The sequence below is a fragment of the Hemicordylus capensis genome, chromosome 4 (assembly GCF_027244095.1).
Source record: "Hemicordylus capensis ecotype Gifberg chromosome 4, rHemCap1.1.pri, whole genome shotgun sequence".
NCBI classification, from domain to species: Eukaryota; Metazoa; Chordata; class Lepidosauria; order Squamata; family Cordylidae; genus Hemicordylus; species Hemicordylus capensis.
In genome coordinates, this window is record NC_069660.1 from 138,204,923 (window position 1) to 138,228,269 (window position 23,347).

General features: G+C 44.1%; 1 long non-coding RNA gene across 20 annotated transcripts; it reads left to right on the plus strand.

The window, feature by feature from the left end:
- Positions 1-1,116: 1,116 nt before the first annotated feature.
- LOC128324165 (uncharacterized) lies at positions 1,117-23,155 on the plus strand. Of its 20 annotated transcripts, XR_008306693.1 has the most exons (9): positions 1,134-1,299; positions 9,055-9,209; positions 10,925-11,138; positions 11,946-12,130; positions 13,812-13,894; positions 15,479-15,531; positions 16,947-17,018; positions 19,126-19,308; positions 22,571-23,155. It is a non-coding gene; the product is annotated as an uncharacterized LOC128324165 (long non-coding RNA). The 20 variants fall into 20 exon arrangements; XR_008306682.1 differs by having other exon boundaries at positions 1,117-1,299; positions 13,812-15,531; XR_008306686.1 differs by having other exon boundaries at positions 1,117-1,299; positions 13,812-15,531; positions 19,222-19,308.
- The last annotated feature ends 192 nt before the right edge of the window (positions 23,156-23,347 follow it).

Consider the following 23,347-nt stretch of genomic DNA (forward strand, 5'->3'; position numbering starts at 1 on the left):
TCCATTGCTGTCCTGAGGCTTTGGAACACACTTCCTGCTGAAATAAGAGCCTCCTCATCTCTTACAACTTTCAAAAGGGCAGTCAAGACACATTTGTTCACCCAGGCTTTTAATTAGATATTTTTTGAATTGTGTTTGAATAGTTTTAACTTTTTAATTTTAATTGTTGAAATGTTTTAATCTTTTATTGGCTGTTTTTATTGTTTGTAAACCACCCAGAGAACTTGCGTTTTGGGCAGTATAGAAATGTAACAAACAAACAAACAAACAAACAAACAAACAAACAAACAAACAAACGTAATCAGGCACTGTGTGGCTTGTGCTATATGTGACAAATTGCAGAAGATGTCTACCACCCCCTTGACTCCAGTAGAGTATCCCAGTGGTCCCTGGGAAAAATGTGCTCTGGATATACTGTGGAGCCTTTTGATATCCAACCCACAAAACAAAGATTCGTTATAGTGATGGTGAATTACTGTTCCAGGTGGCCAGAATTTTCAACATCATTACCACAAACATGGTGATCCAATTAATGACTGAAGTTTTTGCAAAAGAATGTCTTCCTAAAGAACTAGTGACTATCATTAGACCTTACTTGAAAAAACTTACATTGGACCTGTTGTGAGCAGGCTGTGATGCCCCTCCCTGCAAGGGAGAGAGGAATAGAGCACACAACCCACCCACCCCTTTAGCCAGCAGAGGATCTTTCTGGTTTGGCTTCTGAGTTCATGGAGCAGTCGGGTGGGGGGTGGGTGGGTGAGAAGATACACCACAAGTTTAAAAGCTTTATTATGGCTATAGTGGCATCCAAGAATTAAGCACGCAAGCAAATCAATCAATTGTTTTAATTCCCAATGTAGTGTAGTGTTCTCAACAACTACTAAAAATCATTCTCCTTTACTAGAAATGAATTAGCAGCCAGAAAGCATTTTCTCTCTCTGACTAGCAGTGAAAACCACATTCATTATCTTACCTAAAGGCTGCTGGCAGAGCCCTGTCTCCTAGGCAACAGTTCACCTTATCTCTCTTTTCTTGGTACAAAAATGAAAACATTTCATTCAAAGCGTAAGCAGAGACAGAGGAAGCAATGCATGTTCTGTGAGCCGAAAGCAGAGAGAAAGGGGAGGGAGACACAGAGTTCTCATTCTGACGTATTAATAATGAGCCAAAAGCAGAGGAAGAGAGAGACGGAGGGGGAAGAAGGAAACAGCAAGGAAAGCTAACAGAGAGAGATCTTTCTAAAGCACAGGAGAGGAACAGATTCTACAGCTGGAGAAGAGGGAAGGCAAGTTGGGAAGGGTAAGTTAGTTCTGAAGGGCTGGTTGGAAGGCATTTCTGGTAGATAAACAATTACCGGTCCACGCTGTCTGTAGTCCTCTGGAGGCCTTGAGGAAATGCAGGGAGACTGGTCTGTTCAGGAGTGTAGATGAAATATGCAGGAGTGGTTATGAATCACAGGGTTGCCTTTTGCAAACTAAGTTTCACATACTAACCCCAAAGGGGCAAGAGCATGTGTCTCCCTTGATAGGGCACAGATCCTACTCACAGGGGTCTGAGTATGTTTCCCGTCCTCTCCTTTCTCCCCCTCTCCTTCTTTGTGTGGGAGGGGTATGTCCTTTTTATAACCTCTCCCCAGGCCTGTTGCCATATCTCATTTCAAAAACAGCCACATCAATTCATCTGTGTCTCCATCCTGATGTAAACATCCCGGTCTCCCATCCTTGACTCTATTTTACCATATCTGGCCAGGAGCCTTTCATGGTGGATTCCAGGCTTGACATTGTTTAATTAATCCTGATGGAAACATTCCTGTTTACGCACAGCTTGACCGGCCTGTGGTCACTCTTGAAACATGGTTTAGTGCCTTCCAATCTCAAAAAATGTTATTAAGAGATAGCATGCAAAGAGGTTATCAGCTAATTGTGTGAATAATATGTGCCACTAAAATACGTAGGTACTTATATCTATATGTGCGGTTTCCTAAGACCTTGTAAATATGATTACTCTCAGCAGTTTCAAGCTAGTTCCCATGATTAACATTAGCATACCACAATGCACAAACAACTTCAAGGCAGGGAGAGGGGGAATTTTCCCTCTGACCAGGCACTGACTACAAAATAAACAATTTCATTCAGTTATTTGGGTTCAACAGAACCAAGGCTCATACTTCAGTTTCTTGCAAACCAGCAGTCCTAGACACAGGCCTAAGCTTAGCTTTTTGGGCCTGTAAGGCTGGTCCCAATCCAACCAGTTTGCTCTACATAGATTCATAGGCGGATTGTAGGAGAGGCAGTGGAGTCAGCTGCCTACAGCGGCAAAAGTTCCCCCAGTGGCATTTTTTAAAAATAAATAAATTCTAACATTGTGTTTTGTGTCTCTCATCATCAGTTGCGGGCATGGCACCAGCGAGGCAGAGGGACAGGGAGTGGGATGGCAGCAGCAGGCTGCAAAGTTGTTGCTGGCAGTGAGAAACTTACTAATCACCGACTCAAACTGTTACATAGGCAGCCAGCATTGCTTCTCACTCCTGCTGCACTGACTGGCCAATGAAAAGTGGTCAGGCTGCTGTGTGCTATTAGCCCAATCAGAGGCCCTCCCACTCTAGCAATGGAGCCCATGTGCTCACTGACGTACTGTTTCCCAACAGCTACACTAAAATCCTAGATTTCTCCCTTGTTTTCTATACTCTACGCAGCTCTCAGTACCATTAAAGAGTTAATCCCTCTCTGCTTGTCATTGGCTGAGTGGTGTGCCTAATGAGGCTGGCTGTCAGCTCAGCACGAAATGCCTGGAGAGGGATTGGGCAGTCTTTCTCCTCCTCGATCTTCCATCTTCCCCCCCTTCTCCTTACTGGTGGCTTTTGAACTCAACCCCTCTTCTTCCTGTGTCTTGCAATAGCAAATCAATATCGCCACTGACATCCAAGCTCTGGCAGCAGTTTTAAAAAGGATTATCTGTCTACCTACTTACATTTAAGGGGACCATAAAGTTCCTGCACCAGATAATTGAATCGTCTTTTCCTATTTCTAGGTTAGAATACCTCCCTCCCTCTCCCTCTCCCTCCCTCTCCCTCTCTCTCTCTGACTCCCTCATTCTCTTCCCCCTCCCACCATTGGTCATTGGCTGAGGCACGTGCAGAGTGCAGACTGAGGCTGACAGCTGGGTGGAGGGAAATGCCTGGACACTGTCCAGGTTAAAGCTTTTCTCTGTGCTCTTTATTTTTGGGGCTATCCTGCTGCCTGGATAGCCCTCAGCAGCGCCTTCGCCAATAGGATCAGAAGCTGAGCTGAGCTCTGCCCGGGAGCCTCCTCCTCCTCCTCTCCTCCTCCTCCTCCTTGCTTTCTAGCAGAAGCCTGGCAGCCTGCAGTGTGCTCTCACTTTGGCAGGGCAAGTCTGGTGATGGGATCCAGAGGGGCAAGGCAGGAAGAGGGTTAAAGGGAGAGAGCAGAGACTCCTAGAGAGAGCCCAAGAGGAGGGGGAAGGCTCTGCACAGGAAGAGACACCTCCCCTATGGTCTGTTCCCCCCTTGTTCTTTTCTAGCTTTTCTTTTCTTTTTCAGCTCCATCCAGAGGTGGGTGCAAAGTGTGTGTTCGGAGAAGCAAGGGAGGAGAGGGGAGGGGGTTTTGGAAACTCCCTGGGAGTCATGCCAGCCCACCAAAGCCTCCCGCAGCTACAGCAAACAGCTGCCTGCCTCTGGCAGCTGCTACTCCATCTAGCAGGTGGGTGGCAGTGGGCTGGTTGGGGCAGCAAATTCCCTGCTTGCCTACGGGAGGCAAAAGGGTTAATCTGCCCCTGATTGGACCCCTCAGAGGTAGACAACTATAGGCCCATCTAATCTCCCATGGTTGGGCAAGATGATTGAGAGGGTGGGGGGCCTCTCAGCTCCAGACAGTCTTGAAGGAAACTGATTATCTAGACCCATTTTAAACTGGTTTTCAAATAGGCTATGGTGTTGAGACTGCCTTGGTCAGCTTGATGGATGATCTCCAGTTAGGTATTGACAGAGGGAATGTGACTCTGCTGATCCTTTTGGATCTTTCAGTGGCTTTCAATACCATTGACCATGGTATTCTTCTGGGTCATCTGAGGGGGGTGTTCTATAGTGATTCTGTTCCGACCACTCAGGTAGATTCCAGATGGTGTCACTTTGAGACTGATGCTCTGCAAAGCGAACCAAATTTGGTCCGGTTCTGTGCACTGTTGAGCAGGACCCAGTTCAAGTTCAAACAGAGCCAGTTTGAAAGGGTTTGGAGCTCTGCTGGTAAAGGGGAATCCAGTGAGGATTCCCCTTTACCAGTTAAGGGCAAGGGGTGGTTATGGAGGGCTTCCCTAAAGACACAGAGGGTGGAAGGAGTTCAAGAAAGTATTTACGAGTGCTGCAGCTGCTGCGGGTGGGGAGGAGTGGCAGTGGTTCCCCCTCCCCCGCTAGCCTCCCCAGGTAGGCAGGGTTGGATTGGGCCTGGATCAGGCCCAATTTGGGCCTCCGAACAGGCGTGGAGGTCACTAAAATGGCAACCATTTTATTTACCATAAAATGGTAACACTGATTTTGAAAGAATTGCATTTGCTGCCAGTATGTTTACAAGTGGAATACAAAGTGCTGGTCATTTTATTTATTTGTTTGTTTGTTTGTTTGTTTGTTTGTTTGATTTATATACTGCCCTTCCAAAATGGCTCAGAGCAGTTCACAGCATGATAAAAACAATTAAAACAAATTAACAATTAAAATCAAACTATTCAAACACAATAAAACCGATAAAACAGCTAAAAGCCCTGAAAATCAGGGCAACAATTTAAAACAATTTGAAACAGTTAATCATTTAAAACACTGGAAAGCCAGGCCAAATAGGTAGGTTTTAAGGGCTCTCCTGAAGGACGGCAATGATCTCAAATTACGAATTTCTGCCGCGAGTGCATTCCACAGCCCAGGAGCTTCCAGAGAAGGTCCGCCTCTGCGTCACCACCAGATGAACCGGTGGCAACTGGAGACGCACCTCCTCAGATGATCTTAAGGTGTGGTGGGGATCATGTAAAAGAAGGTGCTCTCTTAGATAACTCGGACCTACGCCGTTCAGGGCTTTAAAGGTAATAACCAGCACTTTGTATTTTGCCCGGAAACATATCAGCAACCAGTGTAGCTGTTTCAAAACAGGCATAATATGGTCTCTCTGGGTTGCCCCAGAGACCAACCCAGCTGCTGCATTCTGAACTAACTGAAGTTTCCGGACTATGTACAAAGGCAGCCCCACGTAGAGCGCATTGCAGTAGTCGAGCCGGGAGGTTACCAGCTGATGCACCACTGTTTTGAGGTCATCCTCTCCAAGGAATGGGCACAGCTGTTGAATCAGCCAAAGCTGATAGCACTCCTGGCCATGGCCTCCACCTGAGATACTAGGGTGAGGCCTGGGTCCAGGAATACTCCCAAGCTGCATACCTGCTCCTTTTGGGGGAGTGTAACCCCATCCAGCACAGGGAGATCTAACTCATCCCTCAGCTTCTGAGCCCCCACAATGAGCACCTCCGTCTTGCTTGGATTCAGCTTTAATTTGTTCTCCCTCATCCAGCCCATTACTGCCTGTAGGCAGGCATTTAGAGAATGAGTGCCATTTCCTGAAGATGAAAAGGAGAAGTAGATTTGGGTGTCAACAGCATACTGATAACACCCAGAATCAAATATCCTGATGACCTCACCCAGCAGTTTCATGTAGATATTATAAAGCATTGGTGACAGAATGGAGCCCTGGGGGGACTCCATATAGCAGCTCCCGTTTTGAGGAGCAACTGTCACCAAGCTCCGCCATCTGGAATCTACCTGAGAGATAGGAGCGAAACCACTACAAAGCAGTGCCCCCTATCCCCAACTCCCCCAGGCGATCCAGAAGGATACCATGGTCAATGGTAGTGAACGCCGCCGAGAGATCCAGAAGAACCAGCAGAGTCACACTCCCTCTGTCGATTCCCCGGTAAAGGTCATCCATCCGGCCGACCAAGGCTGTCTCAAAACCATAGCCAGCCCTAAAGCCAGTTTGAAATGGATCTAGATAATCAGTTTCCTCCAAGACTGCCTGGAGCTGGTCGGCCACCACCCTCTCAATCACCTTGCCCAACCAAGGGAGATTGGTGATTGGCCTGTAACTGTGCATCACTAAGGGATCCAGAGAAGGCTTCTTTAGGAGTGGTCTAATCAATGCCTCCTCAAACAAGGAGGCACCCTACCTTCTCTCAGTGATGCGTTTATGATATTAACTAGGCCATCTCCAATAATCTCCCTGCTAGACAGAAGCAGCCAAGTCGGGCAAGGATCTAGAGAGCAGGTGGTAGGCCTCACCGCCCCAAGCTGCTTGTCCATATCCTCAGGAGTCACAGATTGAAACTGATCCAATCTAATACTGCAAGAGGGATTGCTGGACACCTCCTCCATAGATCCTGTAAAAACAGTGGAGTCCAAGTTGGCCCGAATACAGGAGATCTTGTTTGCAAAAAACCCATTAAAGGCATCACAGCAGAACAACCCTGGGGACTGATTTGAAGTAGAAGGAGTAGAAATCAAACTCCTCACAACCTGGGATAGCTCTGCTGAGCGTGAACCTGCAGCCGCAATGCGCGCAGACCAAAAGCTCTTTTTTGCCTCATGCACCGTGACCGCATAACTCTTCAAATGGGTCACATGCTATATCCTGTCACATTTGAACCGAGTTCTCCTCCACTTGCGCTCTAGTCGCCTACCCAACTGTTACCCAACCCAACTTTATAGGTCATTACCTATAAAGCCCTGAATAGCTTAGGTCCAGGGTATTTAAGAGAGTGCCTCCATTGGCATGAACCTTGTCACGATCCCTGCCGCCTATTGAGATATCTGGGGAAGTCCAGTTATGGTTGTCACCGGCTCGTCTGTTGGCGACTCCCAGTCACACAGATAGCCATTGCACATGCACAGTGGCATACAAAATGGCTGTCACCAGTACACAGGGGCCCAGAATGGGCCGAAAACTGCTAGAACCGGGCTGTTTTGAGACTGGGGGGAGGCCGGCAGGGGGAGGGAGAACCGCTGGAGAACCCCCTGCAGCCATGGCAGCACCTGCCATGAGTCCTTTTAAAAAATTAAAGGTGAGTCCTTTAAAAAAATTGTCTTTAAAAAATAGAACCCCCAAACCAGCTCGATTAAAAAAAAAAAACATTTTTAAAATATCTCGCTCTTCCTCCAAAGAGCCCAGAGCAGTGTACTACATACTTAAGTTTCTCCTCACAAAAACCCTGTGAACTAGGCTAGGCTGAGAGAGAAGTGACTGGCCCAGAGTCACCCAGCAAGTATCATGGCTGAATGGGGGTTTGATCTTGGGTCTCCCTGGTCCTAGTCCAGCACTCTAGCCACTACACCATGCTGGCTCTCTGAATTTGAGCTGAGCTGGAGAGGGGCTGTTTGGGGTGCACAAAACTTAACATGCCGGTTCTGTTTGAGTCCAGTTCGGACTTGAAACAAATCGAGCAAACTGGTTTTGTGCACACCCCTAGATTGTATAAGGAATAAACAACAAAAATGTAAATTGCATGTGGACCAGAAACGGGGTGCAAAACAGAGAACATTACAAGTGGCTGCCTTATAAAGTGAGAAAAGGATGTTCTTGATATTCTGGACCAAAACAAATACATTGGTGGCCCCCCACTAATATCTGCAGATAATGAAACCACAAATAAAGAGGCCTTAACTCTATGGGGATTTGAGGGAGGGGGTTTAGGTTTCTTGAGCTTAAAAAACTGGTGATAAAAGCAGGGAGGAGGCTGAAATAAGAGTAGAAAAGCATAGTACCTTGTTCTCCAGGTGTGCCTCCCAGATTCCTCAAATCCTCTCATTTTTCATTTTAACCTTTTTTTAAAAACTTAATTTAAAAAGACCTACAAAATGGCTCTGTGCTTCAAAATGGTGGCCAGAAATGGTGGCTGGAAAGAAGTCTTTTCCGGCCACTCAAGAACTTCAGATAGCTGAAAATTGTTTATATCACATGTTGTGGATAAAGAAACTGGGTCTCTATGATCCAGCCATAGATAAATGAAACTGTGATCCATGAAACAGTGGATAGCGAAGGTCTCCTGTAATCAAAATCCGAGGTGACTCTGTCATGTTGGATGATGGAAAGACATGGAACAGTCCGAGACTTTCAATCATGCATATTGTCCCCAGCCCCCAGCCCCAAGAAGACCACCATATGGTGGGTAAAAGGGCCACAGCTTTATTAAAGAACTATATGCAGATTAGCGGACTGGATAGGGGTAAGATCCCTCCCCCCCAAAGACAGTGCGGGGCCTAGCAATGACCAGGTTCGGACTTCACAGTCCTCCCCCACACCTTGCTTGGGCGACACACCCTTGCTCCAGAAGGCAGCAGGTGGAAAACCTGCTCCCTCCCCTTCATAGCCAACCCCCCAAGGGGGCCTGGATCCTTCTAGGTCTTAGCACACCCTGGACCACACAGCCCAAGGGTCTGTGAAGTCCTGAAGCAGGTTTCATGGTGAATCATCCTCCCTGGGCCTCACAGACCACAAGGAAGAGATTGACCAATCACCTGTTTTAACTGCCCAAGGGTGTTCACCGATGTTCCATCCTGTCTACTTACGACCCAACCCGCACTGACCCTGCCAAGCCGTGACCTAACTAACTAAACCATTTAGGCTAGGTTAGCAGAACGGAGTAGACAAAAAACAACAACACCCCAACATGGCCAATGCGTTGGGAGCCAAAAATTCCTACTTGGCCCCCAAAGGATGCCCAGCCTCTAGACCTCCTCTGCTCCTAGGGAAGGGAGGGTGGGGGAATCTTTCATCAAACTGAAAGTTTGGGGCAAGGAGTCGCAGTAGCGGCTGCCTTAGCCCCACCACCCCCAATGCCAAGGCCCAATCAGGTCCTTCCTGGGGCCGCTTTCAAGGGGCTGGGACAAATTGCCCTCCCCTCAGCATGAGGCCAGGGGAGGGGGCATTATGAGAAAAGAGGGAAGGGAGTCTGATCTCAAGAAAGAAACAGTAGAGGAGTTTGATCTTGCCTCCTGTTTTCATCTCACAGTTAAGGCTGATGAAAATGAAGGACAATCCTCTAAATCAAATCACTAACTCCTATGCCAGAGAAACCAAGAATTAGGAAAAGTGTGCATGACAGGAGACAACCTAAAAGACCTCAAGACTCTGTCACCAATTAATTCAATTCCGTTTGTTATAAAGGTGAGATATGTATTGTATCCTTTCCAGCAGTCCTTATGTTTTGTTGATTAGAAGTTTGTCCCAGTTGGGATCCTGTAGAGTTTGTGTGTGGGGGGGGGAGTCAGAAAGGAGGGGAAAGAGAAGGATAAAAATGGAGTTGTTTCTGGAATAAAGTCTTAGTTAAACAAACATAAGATTGCTTTGTATTTACAAGGAAAGCAGCTATAAAACAAGCCTTGCTTAAGCTAAGCAGGTCTGGTTCTGGTCTGTGGCAGGATGGCAGACTGCCTGGAACCCTATAGACGCTTCTTGGGGTTCTGTGATAGAAGAAAGATATGATATGCATGCTAAAAAATGTAAACAAAAAAGTCTCTGAGGAATTAAGTAATAATGCTAGAGACTCATTCACTAAGAGCTGGGGAGCCATTTTGAATAAATTTGTGAAACTAAGCCATGCTTATCTCTCTGCATCCCTGTGTGTCAATTACACTACGTATCCATAGGTCTACAATAACACTACATATCCTCATATCCATAGGTCTCAGAATCAGTTTCCAATCTAGGCTCAGTCCTAGGGTCCTTCAGAAAACTCTGAAAAAAATAGCAAAGTAAAGAGTGATTCTGAATACACCTAAGGTGCCTTTTCTGCACCACAGAATAACCTAGCTAGTTTATTTGGATCTGGGTTTAGATTTCTAGGCAGGCTTCAGCCCTGCACCGTCACAGACAACATGATATTTTACTTTACATACAAATATTGGACTAACCCAGGGCTGCTCAACTTGGGCCCTCCAGCTGTTTTTGGACTACAACTCCCATAATCCCCAACCACAGTAGTCAATAGCCAGGGATTAAGGGAATTGCAGGCCAACATCTGCAGAAGGGCCAAAGCTGAGCAGCCCAAGACTAACTCTTCTCATCAGTTAAAATGTTTGTGAACCTTCTGTGATATTGCAGAACCTCAGCCAGTGCTTGGGAAGGAAGGGAAACTAATGTGGTGGTTTTCAGGTGACAGCCAATTTTTCTTTATTATATACATCAGGGATGGCCAATGTCTGTTATTCTCCGGGACTACTTTGTTCTCTAGATATGCTACACACAGATCCAATAATAATATATTCCGAAGTTGTACTGGAAATAAAAATAATAATAATAATAAGCAGATTCAGAATACCACCCCCCATACCTCCCTACCAAAGGAAATGAAACAACAGACAAACTATCCTCCACACAATTATTTCTTTTTTTCTGAAACCTGTCTTTTTATTGGAAAGGCTTGCCCTGCACAGCTGCCAATATTTCCATATTGATTTGAACAGAAAAGAACATATGTTGTTTAACTAGGCTACGGTCCACTGAGGTAGGTCTTCTATTTAAACCATATGTCGAATATTATCCATATAAGCCAGGAAGAAAACATAATATATTTGGTTTAGGAAGATGAGTGAATGGAAATGACTTTTTAAAGATTGAAAGGTTTTTCTGTATCACACATTATCCTGTCCTATCCAAACACTAAATAATTGTGCTTTATGATCATACTTTTACCATTTAAGCCCTTGTTCTGCTATAGCCATTACATCTGTGGATATTTAAGTTTACATTGTTCAGGGCTCTCTATCCATACCACTTAACTCTCCATCTCAGCATACTGGGCCTCTGTGCTAAACTTCTGGACAGATGCAGGATCACAACTGATGATTAATTTTGTGGATTTGTATATGTGTCTGGTCTAGTTTCCACAGCTGCTGAAAGTCAGTACTCAGGATCCAAAGAATTCTCAAATATTTGTTAGAGGTTTCAGACCCATTTTGAACTTCAAGTGCTGCCATAAATCATCTTCACCTGCTGGTCAGAAACCAAATCTTCTTCTGTGCGAAAATGCAAATATAGAGGATTTCAGGTGGATATCATAAGAAGGAGTACATACAGGTGATGACTATTTACCAGGTAAATGACCTCAGAGACATGTAACTACTTGATACACTGGTTGATGGGGCCCATACAGATGATCATTTTGCCACATATTCTTCTATAAAACACTTTACCACATACAGACACTTTATCAGCCTATTCACACGAACAGGAATGGCAGAGTAGGAGGCCATGGGAAGCCTTCCAACCTAGCTTGCTCTAATGTGGGTAGCCCAGATCCTGTACCTGAGTTTTCACCAAGGTAGGATGGGGAAAGGAGCCATACTACCTCAGTGTTTGCATGTAGGGATGTGCATGAACCTTTTAAGGGCCTCTGAACTGGTTCGAATAACCAGCTGTTCAACTGGTTCGAAAGTGAGGGGATGTCTGACTTGAAGGGCTGGGGAGGGTGCACTTACCCCTCCCTCTGCTTCCCTCCCATCGGTGCTCCATTTAGAAAGGCTCCTTCAGGGTGGCAGCATATCTCCCTGCCACCCCGTCTCCTCTTTGCCTGGAAGTACCAGGAAGTACCCGGCATGTGTGTGCATGCTGGGTGTGTACATATGCATGTTGCACTTGCACCCGGCATGCGCACATGTGCACCCAGCATGCACACGCACAGAAGTTCCTGGTACTTCTGAGCAAAGAGGAGTCAGGGAAGCAGGAAGGTATGAAGGAGCCTTTCCAAATGGAACGCCGGGGGGGGGGGAGCAGAGGGAGGGGTAAGCGCACCTTCCCCCACCCTTAAAGTCAGACCCCCCCCCACCTTTGAATTTCCCCCACCCAGTTCTGTGCACATCCCTTTTGCACCTGTGTCGACTCAGCACTTCCATTTCTCTGCAGCTTCTGGCAGCCAGCCAGCCACCATGTTGATCACAGGATGCTGCAGCTAGAGGGGTCAAGCAGTGGAGAGCTGCTCATGCACTGAGGACTGCCTACCTACTGGGAGTGCAGAGCATTCTGGGATACCTCCTTCGACCCTCCCCCTTTCCACAATGGAGACCATGGTTGCAGTGATTACCTGGCTGGTGAGTTTGCAGACCCAAACAAAGTGTCTACTCATCTGTGAGGATCAGGATAGGAGATCTTCCCTCCCCCAAACCACCCCTAGATGATAGGGTGAAAGACCATGATCTGCTGTAAAATCCTATTTCCCATTTAGCATGATAATATAGATGACCAAGCTACCCGAAGGTGAAAGAGTCCACCCTGAGATCGTTTGTTTCTGTGTGGGCTCTTTGTATTCTCTTAGAAGTAGTAAAGCTATTTGCAGATTTTTTGGGAGATTCTTTCTAGCATTGTGACAGAAAGAGAAAAATCTCCTCCTTTCTACTGGCATGATGTTACAGGCTACTTGTTTTTCAGTTTTTACTACCAAATCCCTGTAAGATGTATTTGACAATGGGGTGTTTCAAGTTTCCACATTGTTCCCTACTGCCAGAAAAAACTGCACTCACAGAGTGCATGCACAAAAGTTTTGCATTGCAATTTGCAATGCATTTTGAAACCTTGAAAAGTTCTGCAGAAGCACACAGTAAAAGGAAAACTGAATCTGTCCTTCCCAACCTAGAACATACATTTCAAACTAGTTCAAAAATGGCCAGAAAATAATCACTGACCCAGAATCCACTGCCAGCCACAGTGCCTGAGCTGCACTAACATCATTAGCAGAACTTGCTCTCTCAGACATAATTAGGGGTGTGCATGAACTAAAAAACCTGATTCAGTTTGAATTTGAACCAATTCAGTCTGAATCATAAGAACACAGGAAGCTGCCATATACTGAGTCAGACCATAGGTCCATCTTGCTCAGTTTTATCTTCACAGACTGGCAGTGGCTTCTCCAAGGTTGCAGGGAGGAATCACTCTCAGCCCTATCTTGGAGATGCCAGCGAAGGCACTTGGAACATAGAGGACCGGGTCTCATGCTCAGTGAGACCCGGTTTAGGGCGCTGAGTGGGCAGGGAACCCGGGCGGCCGGATCGGCCACCCACATAATGGCCGGCTCTGAGACGGAGCTGGCGGGGGCTGGGGAGCTTGGGGGCGGCGGCGAGGTGGGGGCGAGCGTGCAGGGCATACTGGGGAGACCCCCGAGCCGGGAGGCTGCTTTAAAGTCTCCCGGCCGGGGGTCTACTCACAAGGAGCCGCGGTGCAGAGCCGCGCCATGGCTACTCACGAGCAGATAGCCCCGGTTTGCAGAGTGCTCACTCCGCAAACCCGGGCTAAGGGGTGGGCTACAGGAGCGGGTTAGCCGCTCCAGAACCACTGGGCTCGACTGCGAGCCTGGTGGTTCTGATGATCACAAAAACCAGGCTAGGATTTTCCTAGCCCGATTTTTGTGATCGTAAGAATAGCCCCAGATGCTCATTCCAGAGCAGCTCCATCCCCTCAGGGGAACATCTTACAGTGCTCACATTTCTAGTCTCCCTTTCATATGCAACCAGGGTGGACCCTGCTTAGCTAAGGGGACAAGTCATGCTTGCTACCACAAGACCAGCTCTCTTCCTGTGAGGATTCCCCTTTACAAGTACAGGGGCTGGGGTACCCTTCCAATGGTAAGGGGTGGCCAGCTGTAGGTGGCGAGAGAAACCAGGTTTTGCCACTTAGAGCCTCAAGAGTTGCCATTTAGAAATCTAGGTTACCTGCATGCACCCACTACTACACTTTCCCCTCTTGTCTCTAGGCAATGTATCTTTTTTTGTTTCCTAGAAGTCCAGAACCAGGAGGAGGCAGTTGCTGTTGTTATGCTTCAGGTTTTGTGTTACAGCCAAGCATGTATAACATTTAGTAGGGTAAGGTGGGTTTTTACAGGCTACAAGGGTGCGCAGATACTACCATCTGTAACTTGGGTGTTCCACAGGGAATAGCTCAGATGCCTGGTTTGCATGATTCTTCCCCCATTCAAAATGTCATGGAAATTTGCATGGGGTATTTGTATGCATCTGCATTATGCTTAATGCACTATAGAGAGGAGGGAGGGTGTACCCCCTCCTTTCCATGTGACCACCCTGACTGGTCTGGTGAATGTTGAATCAGAACTAGATGGCATTTTCTAATGCCCCTAGAGATCCTCAGAGGCCACACAGGGAGCAACCAGGTGGCATGAATCCTACGAGGGATTATTTCCTGGCTGACAAGTGTCTCATGTTTTCTCTACACCATTACCTTTTTTGGGTACTGTGGCCCACCCTAATTCCCATACCATTAGCTGCATGCTCTAATGGCACATTCAATGCAGCTGGGAATTTATGTGATGCTCAGGATGACTTCTGTAGCTTCATGTTGTCCCCCACTCTCAGGAACTATTAGATATACAATGTATTGAGTTTTCTTGGGAAGGGGAGAACAAAATTTCAGGCACCCTCTTCATAAACATTCATAACAATAGATATGGCAAGAACAGCGGGTTTCACTGCATTAAAAAAAAACCAACCTTCTCACATCCATGATTAAATGATGATAACATTTCTAAATGTACATATTTTAATATAGTGGCCAATTATTTTCTTACATATCTTTGGAACAAACTAAGGTTCTCTTACAGAAACACACACACACACACACACACACACACACACACACACACAAACCACTGAGATGATATAGTTAACTAAATCCAATTTGATTTAGTTCGGTGTTGACAGCAATAAACATGAATTGTTAATTGTATATTGCCCATAGCAGACACACTCTAAATGTTTGTGGAGTTTATAGCATATATCAGTTACAAATGTGATTATACCAGCCATTCCTCAAAACTGACACCAGTTTCAAATTAGAAACAGATAGGTCTCACCTGCTCCTGAGTTCACCCACAGGTCACCTTCTTGTCACTTCAACTAGACCCCCATTAAAATGACATCTGTGTTCATAAAGAGGCTGAGAGGGACTACAAGTTGTTAAAATTGTTGAGGAATAAGAATAAGGTGTCATCTACTCAGATAATGTAGTGTTCAACTTTGGCCTTTCATATATCTTGATGTTTGTAACATTTGACAATGTTTGCAAATACAAGAATAGAAAACCTGGTGAGGTCACCAGCTGTTCTTCATATAACCTATCCAGGGTCTGATCTTGTGTGCAGCACTTTCTAGAACCAAAGAGCTACAGAGAAGATCTCATACCCACTTACCATAAACCAGGGATGACTAAACAGCAACCCAATGGCCAGATCTGGGTCCAGAAGTAATTGCATCTGTTCCCTCATGGGCTTAACAAATTTTTCTTAAGGTGTGGTGCAACATTTGCCCATAGGGTATTTGGGGGGCGGGGTGCGTAAGGAAAAAAATGTTTCCAAAGTTGTAAGAAAATGGGTCCACACTTTTATGTTAAGTCTCTTTTGTATTTTGAATGTCTCCTTCGCGTTCTGGCATAAGCAACTTGTATCAAGAGTGAAGCTCTTACTACTGGGTGACACCACTGTGCACAGGTCAGTTTGTCTGGAAAAAGATACATCTGGGCCATTGGCTGGATAAGAGAATGCCATTTATATAAAATTTAGCAGGGATTCTCAACGTTGGGTCCCAGATGTTTTTGGACTTCAACTCCCATAATCCCCAACCAAAGGTCTCTGGGGCTGGGGATTATGCAAGTTGAAATCCAGTAACATCTGGGGACCCAACGTTGAGAATCTCTGCTCTAGAGTATAGAAAATGGAGGGCTGGCACTTCCTTCTGCTGCTTAAACTCCCGTCCATGTATGATTGCCTGTATGGGGGAGGCTCTCTCACATTCTAGGGTCATCTGAATCATCCTATCAAGTGGTAAAGAGATTTTACCAGGCATCATGTGCATATATAAGGGGAAATGTGTGGTATGCTTGTAAATTATAACTATTGTAACAAAGTCTTACATATCACTGTATATCTAGAATCTAAGAATCTGTAAGACCAAAGCAAATGTGTAAGTGTGTTTGTGTGTGTTTAGCTTATGGTGATATATGATAGCAAATGCAGGGTATAAATATGTACCATAATAAAGCAGTTCTCACGAGCAGCCTAGCCCAAACTAGGGCAGCTTAACCTGGGCTAGGCTCCACACTGATCCCAGCGTTCCTACCCAGCTGGAGAACACCCTGGTGATCTTTCAAACACATTCTCATTGCTACCAGCAGCCCCAGGACATTGCAAGAAGACTAGCTGCTAGATGGAAGGAGACTTCTGCTACGATAGACCAGCAAGTGCAACATGATTCTCTTCCAGCCCTGAAAGCCAGACAGCAGAATGCATGGTTATGACAGTATCTTAATTCAGTTCCTGTTCTCATAATTTTATATCAGGTCTGTCACCGTGGAAACACTTGTCTGGGATACTAGTTGCTGAAGTGTTGCTGAATTGAACAATACCAACTCAGAGCTGGCCTTTTGTTAGTCTTTACATTACAACAATTTAGTCAAACTTTTTCAGAAAACTCTCGTATCTAGAGTCATGAAGTTGGGTTAATACTGAAATACCCTTCCAGTTTTCATCGTGTTTTGACAGCCTCCTGTGAAATTTTCAGCATTTTGATTATCACATAATTGTTTTGAAGAAAAATTCCCCCTGTCAGAAATGCAGATTTTGAGACAAATCCAGAAACTCAGGAAGATTTCAGCTCAGCCCTACTCATATCTATTTATTTCCTCCAAAGACTGTTTTTACCTGTTTAAAGTACCACTTTCCTTCCAAATAAAGTGAATTTACAGAAGTCAACACTTTTAAAAATGATTTGGGTATTGATCACTTTTAATCTTCTGTTCTGAACAACTGGAAGATCTATTAGCACTTGAGTCAGCCAAGGGGGAGAAAAAAAGCAGTTCTGTTCTTTAACCTGCCCCAATTCACTTGGACATATTTTATATCTCCAGGGATTCAACCACAAAGTCCATTAGTGCATCAGCGGCCGTCAGGTCAAATCAATTGTCCCTACTACAGACAAGGTAACCATCATTTACTGTAATTCTCTGCCGTCATGGTAGAGGAGAGGAAAGGTTAAAAGCTGTATTACCATGAGGGTGTCTCATCTATCTTTCAGTATGTAGGTAAGACCTAAACAGTGCTTAAAGAACTGAACATGTAATCGCATAGCCACAATAACCTGGATACAGACTCAGAATTGGCAGATCAAACTATATTTTTTCCCAGTTGAAGATCTGCTCAAGAGTAGAAAATAAAAATTCCAACTTCTTCCAAAGGGGCACATAAATAACTTTACATGTCAAGGTAATTGGTTACATCCATGGCTGTACTGTATAGTGCCTGTGATTTCAATGAAATCCAGCATTTTGGGGATCTCATCTTTCATTTTGCAAAACAGCAAGTTCTGCAAGTTAGCCTGAATATATGTGGGCAATGCTAGTGAACTCTCAGAAGCTCACCATATAAGGGTTAAGCATGACATCCAGTGGATGGGGAATGGGGCTTTAATGAGATGCACAGTTATTGGTTCTTCCCCTTCATGGCTACTAACATAAGAATAAATGATGCAAAGTGAGCTATGCAAAATACATGCTCACTTGCCAGTTGGAATAAAAGTCTGAACCACCTAATTTTCTTCCTTCCATCTCAATAGGCTATTTGGGCAGAGGACTGTATATCCTTTGGGATACTTAGCTCATAGGGCTGTTGTAAGGATTAGTTCAAGATTATGCATGCGAAGTACTTGGCACATTCAAGAAGTGCAATACAAATGCTAAGTATTATTAACTGTTTAATGACATTCTGATCTCACTTGGGTTTTACTCTGCTTGAATTCTGGCAAGAATTGTGGATTCTGGAATGTTGGTGAGAGTCTATGCACCTGTCCCCGCACAATAATAATTTTAAAAACAGAACAAAACAGAAAGTAAAACCCAGTGGCTAACATCCAGACTCATGCTATGCTCGGCCAAACAAGTTGCACCACTACAAGACTGTTCTGAAAGTTAGATTTGCTAAATTTTTAAATTTTAAAATTGTTTTAATGGTTTTAAACTGTGTTTGAATTGTTTAGATTTTACATGGTTTTAAATTTGTTTTTAAAATGATTATATTTTGGTTTTGTAAACCACCTAGAGCTGTTGGATGGGGCAGTATAGAAATGTAATAATATATATGTAAGTTAGGAGCTTGCCCCCCTTAAACTTTTGTGTTCCAGGAACTTGTGGAACAGGTGTGTAACTTGTGGTGAAAGTAGATCCCCACATCCCGCTCTGCTATTTTTGTGTGTGCACAACTTGGTTGCACTAGTGCACTATTGATCTGCATGTCAGCCTGTTTGTACTCATTCCTGTGGGAACACATTAACAAAATGTGATGTCTGCGTTGAATATCATTCCCGGTTTTATACTTTTAAAATATAAAAACATCTAAACTATGCAATTCCAAAAACCAAGTGAAAATTAAAATAGGTTTAAGTAAAATAAATGTATTTTTATCTTACATGGTGCACCATTCCAGAAATATACCTCCAGAAGAACCACAGATTCTGACCTTCTGAGTTCCACTCCAGTAAATATATCCAATAAAGTGGATAGGAAAATTCAGTAGAATCAAAATGATGTTATGACTAAGCACGATCCAATCTACAAGTCGTTTGGCTGGACCAGGGAAACTAGGCAGCCAGTGATTTGCAGCTAGGTGCATTTCATCTACGAGTTTAGACCATTTTCACACATGTGGAAATGTCATAGTGCCTCTAAAAAATTCTAGGAATTGTAGTTGTATGTGTGCATAGGGGGTTAAATTTGGATGACTAAATTTTAAATAAACATAATTCCCTCCACCCCAGCTTCTGAATAATACTGCCCCTTTCCAACCTTTTGGCAAATAGTCAGTTGTATTTGGCCATCTTAATATCCGTGATGTGTTTTATCTCAGAAGCTTTGACTCATTTCCTGATCACTTGATATGTGGCAGAACATGACTGGACCCCAAGATAGCATCAAGCTATCACAATATGTATTTTGATACAGTTCAAGGACTTCATATTCCCTTTTGTGTTTTGGTGGGGGTGTATGTGTGGGCCATTAGATCACTCCTAGTCCATTGAGATATTTCATTTGGTAGATGGTGAAGTTGCAGAAGCTGAAAGGATGGTTATATCTAGTTTCACACTATTGAAACAACGTCATTCAAAGCCGAGGATTTTGCCTGACTTTCTAGAAACCAGCTTGGAAGGAAGACAGAGCAGAAACATGAGTGTGCCAGTGAGAGGAAAGGGGCCTTTTTTACAGTATCAGGGTCTTATAGGTAAATGGAAGCTCTCTCCCTTGCTCTTGTTTTTGTTAGCTCCTTAAGATCTTTTACATGCATTTCCAACTTCCCCTTGAGCTGAGATGTTTCTTGGGTACATTTCTACTCCCATTCTGATTTCCTAGAAAAGATATATCACTGGAGGCTTGTGGTGTCTTCATACTATTTGGTTTTTATAAAACACCTCTATGGTATACTAGCCACCTAATGGCGCAGCAGGGAAGCAACCTGCCTAGAGAGCAGGAGGCTGTTGGTTTGAATCTCCGCTGGTGTGTTTCCCAGAAACTCCTATATTAGGCAGCAGCAATATAGGAAGGTGCTGAAAGGCATCATCTCACACTGCACAGGAGGAGGCAATGGTGAACCCCTCCTGTATTCTGCCAAGAAAACCACATGGCTCTGTGGTTGCCAGGAGTCGATACTGACTCGATGGCACAACTTTTCCTATGGTATACTTATGTTAACAACGGATAATAACAATAGCAACATGACCTGAAAAACAGCAAATATGCAATAGAACATAAAATCACCAAAGCAGCAATATATCTACAGGTAGGGTACAGCATAATCAGCCAGAAATAGATCTCAATTTACCCTAAGTCATTTTCATAAATGACTAGGGCGACAGAGTTAAGGGACGCCTGTTGCAGATGACATGAATAGTTAACCCACTCTGTACACATTTACAGTTATGTATGTGTGTGCAGATCTTAGAAGGAAGAATCAAAGATTCATTCTGATCCAGACAGGCTTCACTGTGGCAACAGGCTTGGCAGAACCAACAAGATGAAGTCAACAGAATAAAGTCCTGCTTTTAGTTTAGAAAAATCAAATCTACAAGTACAGGATGTACTGACTTGGCAGCAGTACATGTGAAAGATACCTACCTGTAGGTGTCCTTGAGAACAACAAGTTCAACATGAGCCAGCAGCGTGATGAAGCTGCTAAAAAAGCTAATGCAGTCTTAGGCTGCATTAACAAAAGCATAATGTTCAGCTCATGAGAAACAGTCGTTCAATACTGTTTTGCACTGGCCAGACCTCACTTAGAATACTGTGATCAGTTCTGGGCCCTGCATTTAAAGAGAGACACTGATAAACTGGAAGAGGCTCAGAGGAGTGCAGCAAAGATGGTGAGGGGTCTGGAAACCAAGTCCCTTGAGGAACGGTTGAAGGAGTTGGGTATATTTGGCTTGGGGAAGAGAAGATTAAGGGGAGATATGACCGTCTTCAAATATCAGAAGGGTTGTCATACTGAAGAAGGATCTGACTTGTTCTCTGTTCTCTGATTTAGACTAGGCATTGGGAAGTATTTCCTAACTGTAAGGGCTGTTTGACAATGGAACAGTCTGTCTTGTGCAGTGGTAGGCTCTCCTTTGCTGGAGATTCCCAAACAGAGTCTGGACAGCTATCTGTCAGGGATGCTGCAGCAGTTTACTGCACTGGGCAAGTGGTTAGACTAGAAGACCTCTGTGGTTACTTTCAACACTAAAATTCTGTGATTCTACCATTCAAAAGCCTTTGAAAACAACAAATATGTCTTAACTACATACACTGACAGTTTCTATTTCCTGCTAAATCACTAGCTATTATACCTATCTATCTATCTATCTATCTATCTATCTATCTATCTATCTATCTATCTATCTTGACTCTGGTGCACATATAGACGTCAATGCATGCACATTAGCACTAAGGCATCATGCAGTGCGTAGACTGCCATTTCACACACTGCAGCTGCTGAGATTTATTTTGAATGTTGACAACATATCATAGGACAATTATGTTTTTCTAGTATTTTTGTTATCAAATGAAGTTCTCCACAGGAATCCATATTGACTAACTTAATTTAATTTAATTTCCCCATCTCTAGCAACTTAAAAAAAGGCAATTAAGACACATTTATTCACCCAGGCTTTTAATTATATTTATTATAGTATTCATATTTTTAATATTGGGTTTTAAATGTTTTAATGTTTTAAATGATTTTAATGGTTAGTGGATTTAATGTTTTAAATGATTTTTAATTGTAAACCGCCCAGAGACGCAGGTTTTGGGTGGTATAGAAAAATTTCTAACTAACTAACTAACTAAAATGAATGAATGAATACTTGTTAGTTTTTGTATTAATCACTGCAAATTAATCACTCTACAAAATTAACCAGGCTATTCACAAGAGCAGCCCTAGCCAGGCTAGAGCAGCCCAGCTTGGGTTAGGCTGCTCATGTGGAGTGCTGGGATTGCACTTCTGGCCCCACTAGCCCGACTCTTAACCCCGTCCCTCAATCAGGCTTAGAGAGTGTGAGTGCGCCCGCAACCCCAGGACCGGGGTCTTCTTGTGTGTGTGCTTGGGCTGTGTGCAGCACACACAGCATAGAGCACCAGATTCATGGAGGAATCCCCCAATTATAACTCCAGGTATTATGGGACACCTGGAGGCTGGGACTCATTCCCCCGGCATCCAGTGATCCACACTGCTGGAAGCAGCACTTTGGGGACAGCACTTTGGAAGCAGCACTTTGTTGTCAGTGCACCAAAGAGGAGCTCCTTACTTGTCTGGGGGGAAGGTGCAATACGATACAATGAATATTTATATACCGCTTTTCAATTAAAGTTTCCAAAGCTGTTTACACAGATATAAATAAACAAATAAAATGGCTCCCTGTCTCCAAAGGGCTTACAATCTAAAAAAGAAACATAAGGCAGACACCAGCAACAGCCACTGGAGGGATGCTGTGCCGGGGTTGGATAGGACCAGTTCTCTCCTTGCTAAATTTCCCCCTAATTTGAACTCTTTATTGACCTTCAGGAGAGCCCTTATCTGTTATCTGTTTGGCCAGGCCTTCCAGGGTTTTTAAATTGTTGTGATTGTTTTTTATTGTACTGTGTTTTGTGTGTGTGTGTGTGTGTTTTTAGGGTTTTAAAATGTTTTTTTAACTGATCGTTTTATGGTATTTTTTTAAAAAAAATGTTTTTATTGTTGACTGATGTTAACTGTTTTTGTTTTGTTTGTAAACCGCCCTGAGCCAGATTGGGAGGGGCGGTATAAAAATTCAATAAATAAAAATAATAATAAAAAATAAAGAGAATCACCACTTTTAAAAGCCTCCCTCACCCTGCCCACTCTCCCCACCACTGTCACAGTCACATGAACAGCCTCAGTGTGTCAAGCTACATCTTTGGAGAAGGGAATTGTGCTGCCATAGACTCCGCTAAGTTCCTTGCTACTTCAGTACTAATTTACAACTTTATTATCCTAGATCATCACAATGAATTTGGCTCAGCGCTGTAACTTTCCAGGAGAGTGGGAGTGCCCTAACAGTAATCCAGTCCATCATAAAATTTCATAAGCTGGTCTCTGGAGTTGATATAGCAAACCATGATATTAATATGGCATCTTCAATAAATCCACGTTGAGTCAGTAACTATTTACAAGATTAAATGCTTAAGTGCCTCAAGGTTAATAACTACACTTCACTAAAGTTGTTGAAGGATATGAGAACCTGGAAAGAGGTCAGAAATGTCGACGGAGATTCTCTTCCTCAGTGATAATGCTAAGTTCTCACATGGTGTCCTTTCATAAGCTGATGACAAAAGTCCTTGTGGATTGTTACTTATTTAAAAGGTGCCCCTGCCATCCTGCAAATAGCAGCAGTTATGGTTTTGTGTGCTGAGCATTCCCCCTCACTGTTGAAATTTATATTGTAAGCTTCTTAGGAGAGGGGCCTATCCTTTTTTGTGTATCCATTCCGTTGTGACATGTGGTGCATGTACATTGATGGTGTTGTAATACCAGCAACAACATTGTGACGCTTACACAACATAAATGTTCTCCTCCAACTATACCATTTTAAAATGTTGGCTGTTTTTTGTTCTACAAGTACTACTTCCCAAATTGGCTTGTTCTGTTCTACTTGCTGGTACTTGTTCAGGCGAAGTATTTTCAGCATCACAATTATAATTACGGGCCAACATCCAGAGCAGCATTACATCTCCATAATGCTGAGCTGCAGGGCTACTGTGCCTCTCAAAGGCTT